General features: G+C 33.9%; 1 long non-coding RNA gene across 1 annotated transcript in view; it reads left to right on the forward strand.

Moving 5' to 3' along the window:
- Positions 1-20,282, forward strand: part of LOC307182158 — a 329,662-nt gene that overhangs the window by 185,491 nt on the left and 123,889 nt on the right. Inside the window, exon 3 of the long non-coding RNA XR_013827137.1 lies at positions 791-861. This is a non-coding gene — a long non-coding RNA (uncharacterized lncRNA). The remainder of the gene's footprint in view (positions 1-790; positions 862-20,282) is intronic.

A 20,282-nucleotide genomic window follows, 5' to 3' on the forward strand; every position in this document is an offset into this window, starting at 1 on the left:
CTTTACATGCTGATTTTCTGTTTGAAATCTATGGTGGGAAATTAAAAGTGGCAATTTTAATGGCTAAAAATGTATATATACACACATACGTATGTATGCATACATATATGAACACATATAGGATAAGTATGTATTACATATGGTCTTACTACATACATATATAGGTTAGGTATATTAAATCCATATTTACTCTCATAAAAATTTAGGATAGATTTTTAAGTGGACAAAAATATTTTAGATACCTTTTAATAGAGTCTTAATTACTTAAATAAATAAATGGTAGATGTTAATATTTATTAATATCTTTGGAAACCAATCCCTTATGTAAAACAACCTAGCAGGAAGCCAGGCTGCTCTAAGTCTTGTATATAAGGTTTGTGAGAAGTCAGACTGCTGTCTCTAGTAACAATCCAGGAAGTCAAACAATAACTTCTATAGCAATCAGCTCAACATGGCCAGGGCTTGATTAATAACTGAACATTTCCCTGATTTCTGAACCAGTTTCCAACTTACGGCCAATCAGAGAAAGCCCAAATATGCATCCCTAACCAATCATATAGGATGCTCCCCTTCTAGTTAGCCTGCTGATAGCTTCCCCATACCAATGATCTCCAATCAAGGCACACCTAAAGCTTTCTCTTTTTGTTCACTATAAATCTTTTCCACTGCTCTGCCTGATTTTGAGTCTGTACCAAACACAAGTGACAGTGGCTGACTTTCTTGCTAAAGCAAGCTCTAATAAATAGCCTTTGCTTGTTCTTATTTGGTTGGCCTTTGTTTATTTTCACAGATACAGTGGAAGTCCCACTAAAGCCCACCAGTCTGCACTGCCCTTCACCGCAGATCCTAGCCTTCGACCAGGTACAGTATCCACAGGGGTCCCTTGTGCCTTGCTACTTGCAGGTTGTCTAGTCTGTGAAGATGTAGTAAGTCAGCATGGGGATCTGAAATCCGTTTTTTTCATTGTCTTTATGTTGAGTTCCTGGGCTATTTATTATTTGGTTTGGTACTTGGATTTTATTATTGGTTCCTATTTGTTTGGCATCCTTGTTGGAATCAGGCATTCTTTCTCATCTCCCTTTGCTGTCCTTGTTAACTGTTTTGTGTTATGCAGTCTAAAAGTGTTCTTGTCATAAGAAGGACAATCATAGCGTAGAACACAGGCATATGCCTTATAATCCTGTTGTTCAAGCCTGACTCATAGACCAGTGCAAATAATTTGGTCTTTATTTCCACAAAATGCAAATGAACTGTTTTCTAGCTCAAGAAAGAATTTATTAACATCATTGTGGAATAAGTCAATTTTGTAGTCCTGATTGCCTATAAATGTGTCTGTCGTTTGCATTCTCCTCTGAAACATTTTTTAAAAAATCTTTCTGATTTCCTCAATAATTAATAAGTAAAATGAAATTGCTGACCTATGTTCACTTATATGTGTCTGTCATGAATTTCCTCTTTAAAATTATTTTGAGACTGCATATAAACCATATGAGTTAAAGTTTATATAAAAGTATATATTTTTAACTGGTGAGAAGTTTCATTAAGATTTGAGTCCCTTTAAAGAAATTAAGTAATGGGGTCTTCTTCTTGATAAAAACAACAAAAAACAGAGAACAAAACTGTACACCAAAAATGTTTACTTCACATTTGAAAAGATGCCTTTCAGTGATTCAAGAATTACATATGAGAATCATAAGGTACGTGTTTAATATGTTTATTATTTAATTTGAAAATATTGCATAAGGCATAATGCTAATTTTCAAATGGATTATCCTGCATCAATTCTTATGTGGTCCACTTAAGTTGCTGGTTTAATATTAGATTGTTTTGTGGTTGATATGAACATAGTGGTTGATGTTAGATTTCAATTCTCAGAGATGCAGGTGGCTATGACTCAGTCACTACATATCATATTTTCAACAAACAATAAGGAAATACACACGCATACACAAAACCTAAAACGTAAAGGAAGTAAATGTTTGTTGCTTCTTTGTAATCTTTTGCAAAGCTAAGCAGGTCTTGTGTGACTCTTCAGAAAAGCGTGGAAATCAGGGTAAGTCTATACAGTCTCAAAACAAAGTATTGAAAGCATAAAATTGAGAAGGTACACTGGGTATTTTCTCAACTAGATATTAAAAATATATATATTTTAATAAATATCCTTTTTATTAGCATAGGAACAAAGCCTAGTTCCCAAAAGAAAAAGAAAATTACATGTTTTCTGGTAAAAAAGAAAAATCAGAGAGTGATAATGCTTTGTCCTTCCTAAATGGAAACATAGCTATAGATTGGGATAAAGAAGATAATGAAGGAGAATATTTTATCAGAAATTATTATGGGAAAAATGTGTTATGAGGTTGTTAATAGAGTCAGCCAAAATAAAGGACAGGAATTGTGCTTTATCAATTGTACTTGATGTCTAGGCCCAGTGCTAATCTGTAGTTGTTGGAGAACATTGAAAAAAGACAGCTAAAAATTACAATGAAAGGTTATCTGTGGCCCCTAGGTATACTTTACAAGTTCTAATTTATTGTTGTTCACTGAACTGTTTCAGTCTTTCAGTAGCCCACACATTCTATTTACTCTAAAACCAAAATGACAACTAAAGGCCTTTTGTACATGTGTACATTTGAGAAATAGAGTACATTTCCCAGAGTGTTTGGCCAGTATTTTTTTACAAAGACATTGAAATATATAGGCAAAATGACTTAAGCTTGTTATGTTGTCCCTGCTGTATTTTTATACTGTGCAACTTTGATTTTCAATTCCATAATCTGCTGGCTGAGTTTCGTTTGGCTACTACTGTTGGGATACTATCATATATATTTTTTGCTGCTTTTCATCCCTTTGATAGTATGATTTTAATTCCCTAGTGGTAACACATATGTTCTCAGACATGATTCAAGGAATTATTAAAAACAATTTAAAGAAAATTGAATAAAATAATAGCAAAATATACATCTTGAATGCTTCCAAAAATGCTACCATTGTAAAGTTGTGTGATTTCCTTCACTTAGTTTTACATACATATTTTTAAAAATCTTTTGAAATCATAATTTATTTGTAATATTTCATCACATTTCTTTGCCTAATATTATAAGATAAATAGTTAGCCATGTTCCTGAATAGTTTTCATAAGCCTAATTTCACCATCTGTATTATGTACCTTTAATAGATGCTCTAAAATATGAAAACTCTCCCATAGAAGCTTTAATTTTGTTGTTTTTGGCTTTCATTGATGTCGTGTTGAACACGTATGTGCACATTTTTAAGTCTACAATTTTGATTCAACTGAAATTCAATTGTATTTCTGGGTTAGCCATTGGAAATAGACAGATGATTAATAATTTGTCCTGTTCCCAACAAGCTCATGTTTTAGAGAAAGAGACCGTTAAAACATACATACCCAAACACAATATCTTCTCTTGGTCCCACATATACACAAATATTATGATCCTAATGAGAATAAAATAAACTCATGAAAAATTTGGTATAATTTTGTGTATTATCAAATACCAAATAAATCTGTGATTTATAAGGCTCATTAATTAGTGTCAATCAATTTCTCTGCAAAATTTGTTACTGTTTTAAAATGCCCATTTCAGAGGATACGTGTAACATTTTTCTCTTCTTTGCACTGAGACTTCTTTTTAAATTCATCGTATTATTCAAACCTATATTTAAACAAATCTTTACCTACCAGAGAAGTTCTTACTCCACATTTCCCATTCAATGGTATAAATACACAATTTAATCTTACTCGACCCATGACAATTTTATGCACAAACTTATCTATTAGAATAGGGTAAATCATTTTAACTTCAGTCCTTCAGTGTCTCACAGGTTTTAGCTCAGTTTCTTTTTGAGAATGCTGCAAATAGTTCTGAAGGGGTTGGCTTTGTCTCATCTGCCTTTTATCTCTACCTCTGCTCCTGATCTGTCATCTCAGCTTTGTGTCCTTTGATGTTCCAAAGTTCTAGTTCTCTTTTTCTAATTATTTCCAACTTGAATTACTGCGGACAAAGCTGTACGTGATCTCAAACTCCTTTGACGGTGAAATCTTAAAAGCAAGTTAAAGACAATCACTTGAGGAATTGAAAACTTTCAGACTGAAACATTGGCTTGGAGCTATGCATAAAAGCAGAGAGAACTTGATACAGTCAGAGGACTGCGGAAGAAAAGCGTTTCTTTCCTTCATGGATTTAACATTAGTGTGATTGTCTGAACAACAAAAACAAAAAACCTAAACATTTTATATTATTTTCAATTATTAAGTTTTCTTATGTTTATGGAACGAATCTTTTCAATCTATTCAATATGTGATTGAGTGAATCTAACCAATGAGCTTCCAGCTTAATTCAGTATTATTGCTCTCAGTTGACAGTTGTTTTCTCTTAATAATTGAAACTAATTTGTGTGACATATTTCTGCTTCCAGCCAAGATTTAGTACTTCAGGCAGTGAATGACAGTGATACTTGAGAGATGAGAAACAAGAAGTGTGAGCCTTATGACTGCCTCATTTATTTCTGTCAAAGCAAAGATTGCAACAGGCAGAGTTTATTCAAGTTTATTTCAATAGAGAAGAGAGACTTGAACTCAATTCTGCTGGGGTAAAAAAAAAAAAAAAGAGCTGGAGGGTTGTTCATTGCTGGGTTGGGCTTTTGGAGAAGTACTGGAGGGGGACTTTAGGGAGAAGGTCAATCAATGGAATGTTATTTGTGAGTTAATGGGAATTAATAGAAGTTATTCCTGAGTTTGCAAATGTTTTTCTCTGTGATTAGGCCATTTGTTTGCTTACGGATGCCCACTGGCTCCTACCTCCCATAGGGACTGGGATATTGGGGCCCTATCTACTTTGATGTTTACATTTCAAAGACATGGTTCTCAGGTCCTTGAGAAAGACATTCCCTGGGTCCTCAAGTGGTCAAGAGGCTTCTGTGGAGATTTACGTGCATTGTAGAGAGGCAGAAGAAGAGTTTGCAGTTATAAAATTTCAAGGTAAATGCTCTGGGAAAAGGGATGTCAGGACCATGTCCAGAAAAGAACCTGTCTGAAGTACAGTCCAGCTGAGAGGAACATTAAGACCATCTTGGTCACTGCCCTGAGAATTTCCTTGCCAAGGAGCAAGGATGGAGAACAATGCATATTCATAACAATGTTGAACTTTGCCTGATCCCTGTACACCTGGAAAGCAGTGATGGCTATAAAGTTCCTCATCACTTTATCTTTGGAAACAGTTAACTGCAGGGACCACCTTTCCTCATGACTAAGATAGTCATTGCCCACCATTCCCTGTGAGTCCCTTGTTTAACTGCCTTTATAAAACTTAAGGCTTACTTCCTTTTCTCTAAGACATTTTCCTGCAGAAATGAACTTTCTCCCTATTAAAATAGCCTGAATAAAATAATCTTCTTAATTGTCCAATGCATATTTTTTTCTTTTAGTTTTCATGCCATGACTCATTTTTAAATTCCCTTTAAAAACGAGTCTTTTTTGCTCCTTTCTTGGCTGTAACCTGGGGACCAGACAGGAAGTTTAACACCTGATCTTGCGCTTCTGAGTCTTGCTCATGTGTAGCAGGGCAAGAATTTGATTTTGATTATTTTTGAGTACTGGCTTGATTTTAGTGCTGATTCCTTCTGCTTTGAGTTTTATTTTTGGTTTGTTTACAGACAATAAGTTATTTCCCATTGGGAATTTGGTTTTATGGTCTAACAATTTGGTGATCTTTATAAACAGGTTAATGGCTTATAGAGCTCTTAGCATTATTGGATAAGAGACAACAGGTAATCTGGTTTATTATTCTTTTCATTTTTTTCTGTTCTGAGCTCAAATCAATTAAGAATGTGTCTCCACTGAGAAGAGAACAGATCTTTGATATGGACCTGTGAGTTTTATATATCTGTGTTTACTCCTGATCCAGGGATGGGATTTTAGAATTGAGTTTATAAGCTCTGATATGTGTCTGTATGTACATTTTTGTGTCTGTAATTCAGAGAAGTCTTTCCCACTCATTAATTGTGTAATATTTCCTCCCGCCAGATGGTAATACCAAATTAGATTGTAGAATCTCATTAAAAAACTATATTCTGATTGGATTAGAGATAGACCTTACATAAATACAATATTCTCAATTTCTTTTATAGAAAATAAGAAAACTGAAGTAACTTCTGAGAGTTTCAGTTCTGAGATTTTAAAAGTATCCTTTAAGAAACCAATTTGGAATTTTTTAAGAATTCAAGTTCACATAATTAAGGTAAATCTTCGATAGGTGAGATTGTTACCTAATCAGATTCGGCTGCTTGCCGCTCAAAAAATCAGTACTCAAGGGAGAGAGACAAATGTTAGTAGAAAGAAAATTGCTTTTAATCAGAATGCTGGCAATCTGGGGAGGTGGTGGACTCAGTGTCCCCCAGAAACCATCTCCAAAGATTCTGCTTGGCCATGAAAGGTTTTAAAGGGAAAAAGGGAAGTAATCTCAGTTAATCATTAAAATGGGGGTCAGAGTCATCACCATCCCCCACTGTTTGCAGGCTTGTGTGCCGGCTTGTCAACTTCTTGTGATTTTTCTTTAGATGCTCTCTTGTTCGCACAGTTTGTGAGATTACTGAAGGGGAAACTAGGAAAGAGATCTGGTCTTCTGTTAATTACTTATTCTTCATTTCTACTTCTTGGATGTATGGAAAGAACCAACAAATTAGGCAAGGTATTGTGTGGTCAAAAGATTTAAAAAGTGTGCTAGGGCCAGAGATGAGTAGAGCATGGGGGTGCCTGGTTTTAAGGTTTGTGACAAAACAAAGGGGCCTCCTGCAGAGAGCTCTTTCCTGCAGAGAGCTCTTCCCTGTCAGAAGGGGCTTACAAATCCCCACTTGTCAGAACATCATTCCTTTTTTATGGGATCATGGGCAATGGTCCCTCTTCTGTAACTTCTTCATGCTAATGTAGGGCGCCATATTCTTAGAGTGCAAGATGTCAACAGGGGTCTGTAGCATCTCTTTGCTGACCGTTATAGTTGCCTGTTTACATACATGGGCAGAACAAGCTACAATTATTTTGATGCCCACAAAGATATAGATTATTTTGAGCAATAGTGTTAATCCCATCCTCTTAAGGCCAGTTCTTGGAACTGTGTTAGCCATAGACTCAGTACTGCTCAAAATAGAGCAGTTTATGTCATGGCTGCAGTCTGGTCACCACACAGTCAGCCTTTCCCCTCTGGTAGCAGTTACAGTATATGTAAAACAACTGAGGAATGTGCATCAGACACTGTCTGTGACTCTATAGTCCTAATCATTAGCTGCTTGAGCCTGCTCCTTTATGACTCAGGAAGACCTGGGAGACTTCAGCTTCTCTAAAAACAAGAGGCAGGAAACCTGGAGGGGCCTTTGTATTTGGGGGGCGGGGGGGCAGGCAGGGTTCTGCTTGGTTCCAAGATTAGTTTAATATTTTTGGTTTAATAAAAACAGCTATGCGTTTTCTGATTTGTCAGTATTAAATATAATATACATATACATTTTTATTCTACTTGGGTATTTCTCCCTAAACTTATACAGATTTACTGATTAAATAGGCTAATATTGCCTCTACTTATAATTATGAAAATATAAATTTTTAAACCAAATTGAATCATTATTCTGACAAACTATTACAATAATAGTTGTATTTTATAGTGTGTCAGAAGATAATTTCAAAAAACTTTAGGTAACTTGCATACTTGGACTGATAGTAGGTTGAGTTAATGGATACTCATAAGATATCTAGAACATTTCTAAGTAAGAGAATGCTACATTGATTACTAAGCCTAATTTAACTTTATATACTTCCACCTTTTATTTTTATATGCTGCAGAAAAACTATATCTTTAGGTATATCCTGAGCATTCATTTCTGTCCCTTTGAGAACTGTATAAATGATGTGTATGGCTATAGACAGCTGTGTTACGTTTTCATGAGCTCTGCAAATTTGCTGTAAAAGGCTGCTGTATGATCACGCACAGTTATCAACATCACCCTATCCCAGTTTTCTCTGTGAGATACAAGTTAGTTTCTTTGGTTAAAAGTTATAAGTAATGTGATGTTTAAACTATACATAGATACACTAGTTCAGAGAAATAGATCTGTGTAAGTTCTTCTGTAGTTCAAAGGAATAACAAAATCTGCACACAATCTGTTCCGTGTAAATAATATAATACATTATCAGGCAAAACTTTGCTCATTTTTACCTTTTAAATGACCCCAAAAGTCTATTACTTAGTGTCAACATATCATTAAATAAGTTTTTAAAGAGATTCTATTAATATTTACACTTGGTACAAGGCTAACTGAGGATAAACCAAGACTCTCTGGGCAAAATAGATATTAAACTTACCCCACAATTAGAAATTCATGGATTACTGGAAACACCAAAAAAAAACACAAAGTTCCAAAAGCACCAGAAACACCAAAGTAACTGTTTTCCTATACTCTTAAGTCAGTTAACATTTCTAGTCAGAATATGCTTCCACCATACTGTGAGTAAGCCTTTTTAAACGTTTTTTTCTTCTTTTAAATTGTGGTAAAATACATGTAACATAAAATTTACTGTTTTTGCCATTTTTAGATGTACAGTTCAGTGCTATTAAGTACATTAATATTGTGCAAACATCACTACAATCCATCTAATGGAACTCCCTCATCTTGCAAAACTGAAACTCTGAACTCAAACAATAATATTCCATTTCCCCCCATTTCCTGGCAACAACCATTCTTTTTCTTGTTCCTATGATTTTGACTACTCTAAATACCTCAAATAAGTGGAGTTATACAATATTTGTCTTATTGTGATTAATATTTTACTTAGTATAGTATCCTCAAGATTCATCCATGTTGAGGCATATATTAGAATTTCCTTCCATTTTAAGGCTGAACAGTATTCCAGTGTGTGTGTGTGTGTGTCTAAACATATATACAGATATATATGTGTGTGTATTTCATTTTGCTTATCCATTCACCTGTCCATAAACATTTGGCTTGATTCCATGTTTTAGCTGTTGTGAATAATGCTGCTATAAAAATGAAGTGGCATATATCTATCCAAGACCCTGTTCTTAATTCTTTGGGGTATATACACAGAAATGGAAACATTGAATCATGTGATTATTCTATTTTTAATGTTTTTGAGGAAACTTCAAACTGTTTTCCACAACAGCTATAATATTTACATTCCCATCAACAGTGAAAAAGGGTTCCTATTTCTCTGTATCTTCCAACACTTGTTATTTTCTGGATTTTTGTTTTTTGATAATAGCCATCCTAATGGGTCTAAGGTGATATCATTGCAGCTTTGATTTGCATTTTCCTAATGATTAAGAATTTTGAGCATCTTTTCATGTGCTTATTGGCCATCCAAAAATCTTTGGAGATATGTTTATGATATTCTTTGCCCATTTTTGGAATCAGTTGTTTGTTTTATTATTGTTGAGTTTTAGGATTTCTCTATACATTCTGTGTTATATCCATAATCAGATATATGATTTGTAAATATTTTCTCCCATTCGTTTTTATTTTGTTGATAGTATCTTTTGATGCACATTTTTTTTCTTTTCCGTGAAGTCTAATTTTTCTGTTTCTTCTTTTGTTGCTTCAGTCTTTGGTGTCACAACTAGGAAATCACTCCCAAATCCAATGTAGTGAAAATTTTCCCAATATTTTATAAAAGTTTTATAGTTTTACCCCTTACATTTAGGTATTTGATCAATTTTAAGTTAATTTTTGTACATGATGTTAGGTAAGGGTCCAACTTCATTCTTTTGCATACGTATATCAGTTTTTTCAGCACCATTTGTTGAAAAGACTGCCCTTTCCCCCAGTGAATGAATTTGGCACTCATCGAAAATCATTTTACCTTATTTGTGAGGTTTTATTTCTGGGCTCACTATCCTATTCCAATGGTCTACATGTCTGTCTTTATGTGTGTATCATAGTGTTTTGATTACTATACTTTATAATATAGTCTGAAATCAGAAAATATGAGACCTCCAGCTTTGTTTTTGTTTTCAAGATTGTTTTGACTATTCAGCATCCCTTGAGTTTTTATATGAATTCCAGAATGGTGTCTCTATTTTTGCAAAAATACTTCTTTGGAGTTTTGATAGTGATTACATTAAATCTATAGATCATTTTGAATAGGATTGACATTTTAACAGTATTAACAATATTAAATTTTCCAATCTTTGAATATGGGATGTGTTTCCATTTATGTGTGTCTTTAATTTTTTCAGCAGTGTTTTGTAGTCTTCACTGCACAAGTCTTTTGCTTCCTTAGCTAAGTTTTTTTTTTTTTTGATGCTATTGTAAATAGAATTGTTTTCTTAATTTTATTTGTAGATTGTTAATTGTTAGTGTATAGAAACAGAACTATTTTTTGTGTCTTAACTTTGTGTCTGCTACCATTTGCTGAATTTGTTTGTTCTAGCAATATTTGTTGAAACTTTAGAGTTTACTACGTATGGGAAACAATAGGTGATATATAGATATATGTGAGAGGAGATGTTTATAGGAATTGATTCATGGGATTACGGAAAATGAGAAGTGCCATAATCTGCCATCTGTAAGCTGGTGAATCAGGAAATCTGTTGTTGTAAAGCGGTCAGTGTCCAAAAGCCTGTGAATTGAGGTATTGGTGGTATAAGACCCTATCTGAGTCTGAGAGCCCAAGAATCACAAGTGCCACCAATGTCTGAGGGCAGGAGAAAATGTTCATCTCAGCTCTCTGGGCATCCCTTAGCCCAGGCAAGTTGACACAAAATAATAGTCTCATATATGTATTCCAAATGCTTTGGAAGCTTTACTGTCTCTTTAGCAAAATGATTCTATGGAATGCCTCTTTGTATCTCCAACGCCAAAAGTTTTTCTTGTAGATGCACTTGTGTTCTTATAGAATATAGCAAGTCACAAAATAAACTAGAAATATAATAACATTATAAATAACATTATTTATCCCCAGATGTTGAGACAATGTGTAGATACTTTTTATCTTCCCACTGCCTATATTTTTCAATTTAAAAAGAAATTAGCACATTTAAACATTTAAGTTCAAGTCTGAGTCTGAGTCTGAAGGCAGGAGAAGACCACTGTCCCAGCTTGAAGATAAACAGGCATAGTGAGTTAATTCTCCCTTACTCAGCCTTTTATGCTCTATTCAGGTGTTCAGTGAATTGGGTACACCCGCCCTCATTGGTTAGGGCAATCTGCTTTAACTCAGACTACTGATTTAAATGTTAATTTCTTCTAGAAAAACCCATAGAGACACACCCAGAATAATGTTTAACCAAATATCTGAGCACCCTATGACCTGGTTAAATTGATACATAAAGTTAACCATCACACTACATAATCCTTTATTGTCTCTTTTGCAATAATCTATTACAGAAAAATTGTCTTTCATTTGAATTAGTACATTTTTGTTTTATATGTTTTTGGACTAATGTCTAAAAATTTTATTATCATTCACAGTTTTGCATTAAGAAATTCTCTTTATAAACCAAGGTGTATTCACTGTAAACTCTGAGAATTTAGTTATGAGTTTATTTCTAAAGCTTAATGCTTACATTTATATGATGAATTTAATCTTTGGAAGTACAATCAAAAGCCAGTTTTTATTCAATATGCATATCTAAAGTAAAAACATCTATAAGGAAGTATATTTTGATATTCTAGAAGGAGGCATTAAGGGAAGCCTATTCACAGCAGGCTTATCTTCAAAAGTGATTGGGGAAAAAATCTTAAAAATGAATAAGTATTGAAGATAACTTTTCTTTAATGACAACAGTTGTTGAAAGTTCATTTTAGTTATGAGAAATGAATACTAGTATTTTTAGTTGAATAGTCTGATGTTAATGTGAGTGTGAACCTACTCCATGGTGACAGAAATTAAATGAAGTTTCTTTTGAGTAACAAAAACTACATAAAAGCAAGTTATATCTTTAATAGAAGCCTGAGACAGAAACCACTTGTAAGTTTAGGTTGTAATATAAATTTAGATTGGCTAAACATTAAAATGCTCATGTGAGTGTTTTTTCTCTTTCCTGGAGAGAAATTGATGTGTAAAGTGTGCCCTTTTATTGTCTAAAATCTTTCCTGATGTAGGAAATCCTTATATTTTACAAATCCCTCCCACTTTGCTCATCTTCCTGTGCAGTCTTATCCATCAGCAATCTGGTGATTCCTACGTCTTTCTCCCTGCCTGGACCTATCTACCAGGCAAGAGGTTATAAATCAACTTTCACCTAAAAGTATGCACTCTTGCATCCTCTAGAAAACTCAAATACAACGTGGAAGGATTATAAGAAGTGCTTGTTGTGGGTGCATGTTATATTAAATAGGATATCAGGGAAATCCTCACTAACAGAGTGCCATTGGAGCCAAAGTTTGAAGAAGAAAGAGAGCAAGCCATAAAAATGTCTGAGGGAAATTTTGTCCAGGCAGTAGAATAGCAACTACAAAGTTTAAAATTATTTATATGTTTCTTCTTTGTCTAAGCTTGGGTTTCACCACTCCCATCCCAAATAGACCTGAGAAAAAAATTTGAGTGGAGATATTGTATTTGGAAATAATCATAGAGAGCAGGAGTGGGATGTGGGACAGGTATACAGGGATGGGAGAAAAGCCAGTAAAGTGTGAACTGCAGAGCAGGTTACACTGTGTGCAACTGAGGACCCTCTACATTTGGGTAAAATGTGTCTCAGAATTATCTCACTGAGGGGTGAAAAAGTTTAAGTATTTATCCACCAAATTCTTCTTTAGTTTGGACTGATTTTTTTAAGGGCTAGAGAAATTGCTCACAGAGAAACTAAAAGACAGGAGTGACAGTGTATATAAAATATCTACAGTACTGAAAATGAGTTTTCAGATGTAGGCCAGTGGGGTATGGATGGGCTTTGACAACACCTACTGTCCCTCAACCTAAAAATTAGCAAATTGGACTGATTCTGTGTAATACATTTCACTCAAACCTCTCTCTTACATTTATACCAATATTGGGCCAGTTTAAGCCTTTACCATAAACTAAGTGATTTTCAGTTCTATCAAACTGAAATTCCATTTTTATAACAAGCCATTTTTAATGCTCACTTCACTCTTCTGAAACAAAATATATAGAAAAAATAGAATATAACATAAAATAATTTTGAAGTACTAATATAGTATACTAATACTAACATAAAGGAAAAACCAAAAAATAACTTAAAGTAATATGCATTTCAATAAGTATGCCCTGAAAAACCACTACACAAGAAGGCACAGTAATGCATCATAATCAGTGACATAGACTATTACAAAGATGTTGAATTGGTAGGTAACTGAAATATCAGGAACAGTGTAGTCATTGCTGATATAATTTCCCAAAAATGAACAACTTATTGTAGAGTTGCAAAAAAACCCAAGTGCAAGTTTACCATTCTGTACAAACTGCTTGCATTTCTGAAAATGTTACTGTATATTAAAATAAAGAATCAATACAGACACAGCTAAATTCAAACAACATTTTTTACAAAGTTATTACAATTTGTTGACCATAAGCCCCATGCTATACATTTTATTCCCATGGCACATTTATTTTGCAACTGAAAGCTTGTACCACTTAATCTCCCACACATATTTCACTCATCCTCCCATTCCTCTCCCCTCCTCTCTGGCAACTACCTGCTTGTTCTCTCAGTCTCTGATTCATTTCTGTTTGGTTATGTTTGTTCATTTGTTTTTGTTTATTTTTTTAGATTCCATATATAAGTGAAACTTAATGGTATTTGTCTTTCTCCAACTGACTTATTTCACTTAGCATAATACCCTATAGATCCATCCATGCTGTTGAAAATGGCAAGAGTCCATTCTTTTTATGGCTGAGTAGTGTTCCATTTTATATATATACATATGCATATATGTTTCTGAATTAGTGTTTCTGTTTTCTTAGGAAAAAATACCCAGAAGTGGTATTGGTGGGAGGTATGGTGGTTCTATTTTAATTTTTAGAAGAACCTCCATGCCATTTTCCATAATGACTGTGCCAATTTGCTTTCCCACCAGTGGTGCATGAGGGCTCCCTTTTCTCCACATCCTTGCCAACATTTGTTATTTGTGTTATTATTATTATTATTTGCGGTACGCGGGCCTCTCACTGTCGTGGCCTCTCCCGTTGTGGAGCACAGGCTCCAGACATGCAGGCTCAGCGGCCATGGCTCATGGGCCCAGCCGCTCCGTGGCATGTGGGATCTTCCCAGATCAGGGCACGAACCCATGTCCCCTGCATCGGCAGGCGGACTCTCAACCACTGGACCACCAGGGAAGCCCTACTGGTGTTATTTTTGATAATGGCCATTTTGTCAGGTGTGAGATATCTCATTGTGATTTTGATTTGCATTTCCCTGATGATTAGCAATGTTAAGCATCTTTTCGTGTGCCTGTTGACCATCTGCATTTCCTCTTTGGAAAAATGTTTATTGAGTTCTGCCCATTTTTAATTGGGTTGTTTGATTTTTTGGTATTGAGTTGTATGTGTTCTTTATATATTTTGGATATCACCTATATCATTTGCAAATATCTTCTCCCATTCAGTAGGTTGCCTTTTTTTTTACTTTGATGTGGTCCCACTTGTTTATTTTTGCCTTTGTTTCCCTTGCCTGAGGAGACATCTAAAAAAATGTTTATAAGACTGATGTCAAAAGGCATACTGCCTGTGTTTTCTTCTAGGAGTTTAATGGTTTCATGTCTTACATTTAAGTCTTTAAGCCATTTTGAGTTTACTTTTCTATATGGTGTGTGAATATGGTCTAGTTTCTTTCTTTTACATGTAGCTGTCCAGTTTTCCCAGCACCACTTATTGAAGAAACTTTTCCCGCATTGTATATTTTTGCCTCCTTTGTCATAGATTAATTGACCATGTGTGCATGGGTTTATTTCTGGCCTCTCTTTTCTGTTTCATCAATATAGGTGTCTGTTTTTGTGCCACTACCATATTCTTTTGATTACTGTAGTTTTGTCATATAGTTTGACATCAGGGAGCATGATACCTTACAGTTTTGTTGTTCTTTCTCAAGGTTGCTTGGGTGTTTGTGGTCTTTTGGTTTTCCATACAAATTTTAGTGTTAGTGGTTCTAGTTCTGTGAAAAATGTATTTTGATAGGGATTTCATTGAATCTGTAGATTGCTTTGGGTAGTACAGACATTTTAGTAATACAGTTGACCCTTGAACAACATGGAATTGAACTGTTTGGGTCTACTTTTAGGTGGATTTTTTTTTTCCAATAGTAAATACTACAGTACTGCAAGATACATGGTTGATTGGATCTGAAGATGTGGAACTGTGGATACAAAGGGCCACTATAAAGTTATACGGATTTTTGACTGTGTAGAGGGTGGTGCTTCTAACTCTGGTATTGTTCAAAGATTAGACACATTAATGCTTCTGATCCACAAGCATGATATATCTTTCCATTTATTTGTATTGTGTTCAATTTCTGTCATCAATGTCTTTTAGTTTTCAAAGTACAGTCTTTTTACCTCCTTGGTAAATTTATTTCTAAGTATCTTATTATTTTTAAAGTGATTGTAAATGGGACTTTTATCTTGAATTCTCTTTCTGATAGTTCATTATTAGTCTACAGAAATGCAGTAGATTTCTGTATATTGTCTCCTACAAAGTTACTAAACTTATTAGTTGTAATAGTTTTTTTGTAGAATCTATATGATTTTCTATATATAGAAAATCTGCATCATACACTATTTGCATCATGTCATCTGCAAATAGTGACAGTTTTACTTCCTCTCTCCCAATTTGAATGCCTTTTATTTCTTTTTATTGTCTGATTGCTCTGACTAGAAATTCAATAGTATGTTAAATGAAAGAGATAAGAGTTGCATCCTTGCCTTGTTCCTGATTTTTGAGGAAAATCTTTGACCTTTTCATACTTGCGTACGATGTTAAGAATGGGTTTTTCATAAACAGCCTTTGTTATCTTGAGATATGTTCTCTCTATACCCACTTTCTTCAGAGATTTTATTACAAATGATGTTGAACTTTGTCACATGCTTTTTCTGCATCTATTGAGATGATTGTATGATTTTTATCCTTCATCTTGTTAATATGTGTATCACATTGATTGATTTGTGGGTATTGAATCATTCTTGCTTCCCTGGAATTAACCTCATTGATCATGAGGTAGGATCATTTTAATGTATTGTTTAATTCAGTTTACTAATATTTTGTTGAAGATATTTACATGTTCATCAGGGATATTGTCCTACAATTTTCTCTCTTTTTTCTTCTTTTCTTCTTTGTGTGTGTGTGTGTGTGTGTGTGTGTGTGTGTGTGTGTGTGTGTGTGTGTCTTTGGTTTTGATATCAGGGTAATGCTAGCCTCATAGAATGAGTTTGGAATTATTCCCTCCTTTTAAATTTTTGGGGAGAGTTTGAGAATAGGTACTAGCTCTTCTTTAAATATTTGGTAGAACTCTACTGTGAAGCTGTCTGATACTGAAATTTTGTTTGTTGGGAGTTTTTTTTATTATTATTACTGATTAAACTGCATTACTGGTAATCAGCCTGTTAATATTTTCTATTTCTTCCTGATTCAGTTTTGGGAGATTGTATATTTCTAGGAATTTATACATTTCTTCTAGGTTTTCCATTTTATTGGCATACAGTTGTTTGCCTCTCTTGATGAGTCTGGTCAAAAGTTTATCAATTTTGTTTATCTTTCCAGAGAACCAGATGTTAGATTCCTTAATCTTTTCAATTTTTTTTTTTTTTAGTCTCTATTTCATTTATTTCTGCTCCAATCTTTATGATTTCTTTCCTTTTACTAATTTGGGATTTTGTTTGTTCTTCTTTTTCTAGTTCCTTTACATGTAAGGTTATGTTGTTTATTTGAGATTATTTGTCTTGTTTCTTAAGGAATACTTGTATCACCATGATCTTCCCCTTTAGAACTGCTTTTGCTGCATCCATAGATTTTGAATTGTTGTGTTCCATTTTCGTTTGTCTCCAGATATATATATATATTTTGATTTCCTCTTTGGATTCTTCACTGATCCCTTGGTAGTTTAGTAGCATATTGTTTACTCTCCATGAGTTTGTTTTTTTCTTGTAGTTTATTTCTAGTCTTTTACTGTGTGTTTAGAAAAAATGCTTCATGCGATTTCTGTCTTTTTAAACTTATTGACTCTTGTTTTGTGTCCTAAAATGTGCACTCTAATCTCATAATCTCTTTCTCTTCACATCATCCACCTGATTTGGAAGAATGACTCTCAAAGTCTCATCTCCTTTGTTAAATCTCTTTAAAACATTGTGTCCTCACTATTTTTATTATTTATATTCACTGCAATGTAATTAGTTGTTTCACATTTGTGTTCCCTATGAAACACAATTTTTTGAGCAAAATTATATAACCATATTTTAAAAATTAGTGGCTAACATATTTATTCATCAGCACAACTATGAATGAATGAATCAATGAATGAAGTGAATATTTTGAACTAGACTCTTGTTTGGTCACATGTTCTGTCTACTTATGTCTCTCAATTTAGTGTACTGTGTCTTCATTATTCATTATTCGATTTTATAAAAATTGTGTTCCCTAATTTATTAAAATCAGTCATTGTTTAGATAATCATTTATTGTTTAAATTGTGAATTTTGTAGTTTTATATTTTTATATCTCTTTTTTTTTTTGCATAGAAGCAGTTATATGCCTAATTTTTAATTGGAGTTTGGTATAAAATGATCTATATATTAGGGCCTAGACAATAAAATTCCTACCATGGGACAATGACTAGGAAGATTCTGTTTTTAAAGAGTGTTCTTTTCTCCTAAACTGTATCAACCAGGAGATTTTGATTTGTAGTGGACAAAACTATCTTAGAGGACATTATGAAGTAAGAAACTTTATCATCAGTTGTCCTTTAAAGATGTCCAGCCCTTACTTCTGGCATAGGCACACACAGGAGAAGAACCTCTCTCTACAACCCTTGTTCATTCCTGGGCAATTTTCCCATCTACCTACATTGTTCCCAGTATTCTGTTTTCATCTCTCTGCTTCATGAGTCCTAATTCTGTATTTTGTTTTCTAGTATATCCGGCCATAGTTTTGTGTGTATTTAATTTTTTTTTAACCTAATTCATTTTTTTTTTTAAGATTTCTTCCTTGGTTCATTCCTTTCTTTCTTCCTTTTTTTCTTTCTTTTTTTAATCTTTCTTACTTTTTCCTTTAAATAATGTCTTATGAAAAAGTGCATGTCTAAGTGCACTTATAGGAGAACAAAGTTTATTATAAACTATTTCAAGAACTTAAATGCATTTTTCTGTTATCTATATAAATGCCATAACTTACAACACTGCAATAAAAGGTGACGTTACTTATCAATATCAGTATCAAGATCATTGAGCTAGCCAGGCTGAAATTGAATAATAAAACTTCAGAGTTGGAAGGGCCTTAAAGATTATTTAATAATGCAGATCTTGCATTTGCATATAGATAAGGGAACAGATAAGGTCAGTAGAAGCTGAATTACTTGTGTAAAGTCACATAATTAGTTTGAGGATGGAAAAAATACCTGTTCTTTGATACCTTTGCAGAGCTTTCTCTACCGTATTCCACTGCTTCTGTTGGTCTGACGCTCAGGACTGATACTCTTAAAAGTAATCATATATCAAGTATACTAGAAAACTCTGATATAGTGATTATTATGTACCAGGGTGTTAAAGGAGAGAGATAATATAAAAATATAAATGTATGATATACATTTGCATATAGAATGTGATTGTAGCCATAGAGAATGAAATATAATAAGAGAAAATGGCATAGAATTGAGCTTTGAATATCTCTAATATTAATAGGCAGGATAAAAATAGAAGAATAAAAATAGCACTATGAGATGTAAACAGAGTATCTGGATAGGAAAAAATCCAGAAAAGATCAAAGGAAGAAAGACTTTCAAGAAGCAAACAATAAAATGAATGAGTAAGATAAGAAGTACAAAATGTCCATTAGGTTTATATTAGGTTTGCATACATGTAGGTCATTTTTGTCATTAGAAAGAGTGATTTCTATAGATTGATGGAGGAAACTATAGCTGGAACTTATTAGGGACGCTCTTGTGAGGAGACCTTAAGGAGATAGTGACAAAATTCTTTGCTTGACTAAACTTTACTCAGGCTCCTGAACCTTCTCCTAGGCCCATCTGTGGACTGCCTTATAAAACCCAGTTTTAGCAAGAATCTTGCTAAGTCACTTTAGTCAGTATCTTCCCCACCATTGATATCTGATCATGTTGATATCTGATCAGGTTTCTCATTCTCCACAATCCCCCAGGTGATATCTGATTACCCTACCCATCTTTAGCAAGAATCCTCTTAGATCTATTAGATTGGTTTAGCCAGAATCCCCCATATCCCTGATATTTTCTCTTATTTTCCATACACTGACCACCACCCAGTTCTTTGGCTGTAAATTCCCACTTGCCCATACTGTATTCAGAGTTAAACCCAGTCTCTCTCCCACACTGCAAAATTTCATCATAGTGTTCCCTATACCTATTAATATAATGACGCGTCTCCAAATAAAGTCTTCCTTACCAGGCTTTAAAAAGTGTCATTGAATATTTTTTTCTTTAACAATGTATAACAAATATGAATCATTTTTCAAAAAGTTTGTTATGAAAGTGTAAGTGTTATGAAAGTGTAAGGTGGTATAATGTATTATTTGGAGAGTAAAGTAAAGGGGTAGAAAACTTCTGTTTAAGTTTTAGTTATATACTTTAAATAATGAAAGAAAGATAAGATTTAAATGGGAAATTAGAAAATTATATGAGAGATCAGGGAGACTCAGTGACTAAAATTCTTCCAGAAGGCTAGAGGGCCTGCCTGGGAACTAGCCAGCAATAGCAGAGAAGGATTGTTCAGATGCACATGGCCGTGGACTGAGAAAGTTGTGGTGTTTTCTATTGTGATGACTCTTGTATTCTCAGGGAAGCAGAGGAGGGAGATGGGGAGGTGAGGTGTGAAAAGGGGAGGAGGAAGGAGGAAGAATCAAAAGTCTGGGAATTGTGAGAGAAATTTGAATTAACTATTGAAGTGAACTGAAGAGCAAGTTAGTTATAATATATAGCCAGTTTGGGACAAAAACACAATTAGAATATGAATCTCTAGACTTGAAATACAAATAATATTACAATTCCCCTCAGATAAGTACTAAACTTAAATATAAAGTAAACAAAAGTGGATGTTTTAGGAGATATGGATATGTCATTTGTT

Source organism: Stenella coeruleoalba (assembly GCF_951394435.1).
Source record: "Stenella coeruleoalba genome assembly, chromosome: 2".
In the NCBI taxonomy this organism is placed as follows: domain Eukaryota; kingdom Metazoa; phylum Chordata; class Mammalia; order Artiodactyla; family Delphinidae; genus Stenella; species Stenella coeruleoalba.